Source organism: Henckelia pumila, chromosome 1 (assembly GCF_033568475.1).
Source record: "Henckelia pumila isolate YLH828 chromosome 1, ASM3356847v2, whole genome shotgun sequence".
Lineage (NCBI taxonomy): Eukaryota > Viridiplantae > Streptophyta > Magnoliopsida > Lamiales > Gesneriaceae > Henckelia > Henckelia pumila.
The window spans coordinates 138280958-138285260 of NC_133120.1; the positions used below are offsets into that span (position 1 = coordinate 138280958).

The window sequence follows — 4303 nt, forward strand, 5'->3', positions numbered from 1 at the left end:
CAGTGACGATAACAATAACATGAATCGGAATAGCAGGATACCTAGGCTTTTCCAAGATCGTCATTACCAAGGTTGTCATCAAAGTTTCGTATTATGTGGATACAAACATGATGGAGCTGGAAGAGAAGATCCAGTTATCAACTCCAGGCACTTCTCAGGGTTGAATGGAATGTGTGACATGTAGTCATCCATTCGGCTTCGACCATGAAAACCACCATTGTAGACTCTCCACTAGTAGTTGGAGAGATTTTCAGAAGATCCTATCGGAGAATGGACCATTTAATTGGTAGTTTCTGATAGTAAGATTAAATCTTTTAGATCTTGCGAGGGAGAATGTCTATTGACATGCCTGCATTGATACTTTTATGTGTGACAGACGGAAAACCTCATGTTCAAGATTATTAGACGGAATGAAAGATTTTCGCATATAGTCAGATTGTAAAATTTCAGTTGTATTGAGTTTTAAATACTGTATTAAGTTTTGTTTGTAAACAATATTTCAGTTATAAGTATTTGGATGAAATGTATTAATGATTCTAAACATTTTGATGTATCAGTTATCATTTCATTGACATCTTCCGATGTAATTGAATGTAGTTGTTTATTACATGAAATTGTAATAAAGATTGTATAAGAACCTGAAATAAGTGGTTCAAATATTGTTATTGTATCTTTGAGATTATCTTGATTATATTAAATAAAGGATCATAATTTTGTTTAAACATGTGTATAATTAGGATTGAATTATGGATGTGTTCAGTTTAATAGTTCTAGATGTATTTCTTATAATATTCTATCGAGACATAGTATGACGACTAAAATTCAATCTACTAAATCACATGCATTAAATTTAATAAAAATTAAGATTATTATTTTTAATTTTAATTGATTTAAATTCATTATGTAAATTATGTGTTAATAAAATATCTTATTATTTATTCAAATAATTTTATTGTACTAACTATTTAATTAATGTTTTTAATTGTTTAAGTTTGTCAAATGATTTTTATTGTAAAACTTAATTGTTTTAATATTTTAAAGGTTTAAGCTTGCATATTTAAATGATTTTAATTGTTTAGTTTATTCTTTTAAACGATTTTAACCATTTAGCTTATTTGTTTAAATATTTTTGAGTGTCCAACTTATTTATTTTAAATAACCTAAGTTTAGCGGTTAGTTATTTTAAATTATTTTAAATTTTCAGATTATTTATTTAAATGCTTTTTAATTATCCAAATCATTTTAATGGCTTTATTTTTGCTTGTGTATTTATTTAAATTTCTTTTAAACGTTTGTCTAGTTTGTTCAAATTTATTTTAATCGCTATGTTTGTTATTTAAATATTTTACTCGTTGACGTGACATCAGAATATTTAAAGTGTTTAATTTTTGAATTTTTTAATTTGAGTATTTGCAGAAAATTAGAAATAATATTTTTACTCATACCATATAAAATACTGAATATTATATTTTTATGTATTATGTTCCCTACACACTTAAATATATGAGATAACTCGGCCCTAAGATATTTCACGCAGCCCATTTACACGGCCCATCTCATTTTCCCCTTCTCCAAGTTTTCCCAATAGCCGATGCGATCCTCCCCTTTCTTCTCCAGATTTCACAACAATCGGCCCTCTCATTTCTCTCCATTCCCAGATTCTGCCGCAGCAGCACCACCTTTTTGGCGTAGTCTTCCTCTGAGCCTGCTGTTCGAGCTGACTTCCAGCGCCTTGGTCTCGTCACAGCTCAACCGATCTCTTCTCCCCATTTCTGTTTTTTCTCAGTTTAAGGCAAGATTATGGTTTTTTGTTCTCACCTAGTATTTCATTATGTTGTGTGTTGCATTTCTTGTTATATTCTAAAATTCATAAGCATGTTTCTTTGCCCTGTTCGAAAGTTCATCCGCCCTGCTCTTTGATTTTTTTCAGAAAATTCTTGCATTTTACTTGGCTCGGTTCGCTGCTATGATTTATGGATTTATGATTTGCATTTGACCGGTGGTTGTCCATAAGCATGAGTTCGAATGTCCAGAAGTTTTCATAGTATGGTTCGAGCATTTTTTTTTCTTTTTCCAGTTTCTCCTTCATGCCTTGAGCTCGAAACTTTCCAGATTTATGTAAGTGGCTTTGTTCGAAATTTCAGAATATTTTCATGCCTTGTGGTGTTCAAATTTCAGATTATTTCCATGCCTTGCTTGTTCGAAAATTTCAGATTAGTTTCTTATCTTGTGGTGTTCGAATTCCAGAAATCTTTTCCTTAGCTTGCTTGTTCGAAAATTTCAGGTTATTTCCTTGGCTTGTGTGGTTGAAATTACAAAGTTTTCATAGCTTGTTGGTTCGAACACTTTCCAGATTTTTCCTCAGCATGTGTTCGATTATAATTCCAGATTTTTTTCCCTTCATGGCATGGTTTGAATATTGGTGTTGTATTGTGTTGATTTAATGGTGAATTTAGGAGCTACCATGTGTGAAATGTAGTCACATGGTAGTGCTTAGGATGACTTGGAATTAGTTTGTGGATTGGAGTTGGGGCATTTTGAATTTGAGGATGGTGGGCTCGGTTTTGGTTGTGTGTAAGGGCTGCCTTCGAGCTGAGTTTAGGTAGGTTTGAGGGGCTGGTTTAATGGTGTGAGTGAGTCTAATGCATTGGTCATTGTCCTAGCTTATTGGCTTGGGAGGTGGGAGTCAAGTAGCTAAAGTTTTGATTGAATATAAAACTAAGACATTAGCAGAATTTTAGGTGATGTTTGGGCTGTCAAAGTATAACTAAGGCAGGGTTAAAAGTGGAATTTTGTTATGGGCTCGGGTCTGGAACTTGTCTTAGATGTCGGGATTATTTTGGTTCAAGCGGGAATCAATTCGGTTAAGTATTGGTTGAGTTCTAGATTTTTGAATGTAAAGGTGCAGAATTCTAGGCTTTTAAGCTTGCTACCCGGAAATCAAATTTTTATAAAATGATTGCTAAGGAATAAAACTCCAAGGATGATTTCCCTACTTATTTATAAGTGTCATGGAGTCGTGGTTTCAAGCGGAATCTTTTTCTAATAATAATCGAGCAAGTTACAAATTTTACGGGCAAACCGCTCGAATTGTCTTAAGCGCTAAATTATGGTTTAGTTTTCCATCCTTTGGTTTGTCTCCTAAATCACCATCCCGGTCATCCATGTGTGAGTCATTTGCATGATTATCGATTAATGTTTACATGTACGTCATATTTACATATGCATGCTAAGTTCCATATTCAAGAATGAAAGAAAGCATTTTACGAACGAAGTGAGATGATTGTGACTACATTTATCACGTGTTTGGACGAGTTAAGAGATGTCTTATCTTCCCTTACCAAAATATTCATGTGTTTGAACGAGTTAAGAGACTTCTTAGCTTCTCTTACCAAATTTATGGGTTTGGGCGAGTTGAGCGTAATCTTGGATTCCCTTACCACCCACAGGGCAAGACAAGTTGGGAAATATCATGACTTCCTTGCGGCATAGTGCACTGCAGCTATAATCATGATCGAAAACCACAGAGTCACAATTAAAGGATCTAAGTTCAAATAATTTATATCCATGTTTCAGTACAGTTTATTCAGTTACATTGCTCATGCTCGACTTAGCCATGCATATGTTCCATTCATGTTCACTTCATGCTTTTAGAAATCAATTGTTTAAGTTAAGGGCACAAAGTATTTTACTACATGATATTTTTAATCTGTCTGTGCTTGTATTTATGTAGTACTCGTTATCCCCCCTCCCATATTCTTGCTGAGTCTTTTAGACTCACTCATTGTTTTCAGGTGAGGAGTTTTTAATTGAGATCGAGGGGCAAGACTATTGAGTGGACTGCGATGCGGGCACGACACATCCCTCCGACCTATGATAGTCTTCCGCAGAAGTTTTAATTTAACACTTTAAAGTCTTATATTTTGTTGATTGGAAACATGTTATTGTAAGGATTTATAAAATTATTTGTGGGCATGTAAATATGTAATTGCTTAATCTTTTGATGTTCGATATGTCGAATCTTTTCTCCGATTCACATTCCTTTCTCGATCTAGTTTATTTAGTGTTGTTGTTTGCATTTTTAATTTGCTGTCTGTGACAGGTGGTTTGTTATATAAATAGATAGGTCATGCCAAAAATTTTGAAACAAATCCGTATTTTATTTATTTTAATTTAAAGTAGAGTTAGGGTCGTTTCAGTTGGTATCAAAGCATGGTTCTAGTTTGGGTTGTGCCTACTGCCGGTTGCGAGAAACTCAAGAAATCTCACTTCAAAGTCTATAAGTTTAATGAATTTTATGTGT

The 4303-nt window shown here is 33.5% G+C and overlaps 1 long non-coding RNA gene across 1 annotated transcript; it reads left to right on the forward strand.

The window, feature by feature from the left end:
* The first annotated feature begins 1581 nt into the window (after positions 1–1581).
* LOC140861263 (uncharacterized) lies at positions 1582–4011 on the forward strand. Its single transcript, XR_012143717.1, has 3 exons — positions 1582–1792; positions 1931–2118; positions 3795–4011. It is a non-coding gene; the product is annotated as an uncharacterized lncRNA (long non-coding RNA).
* Positions 4012–4303: the final 292 nt, after the last annotated feature.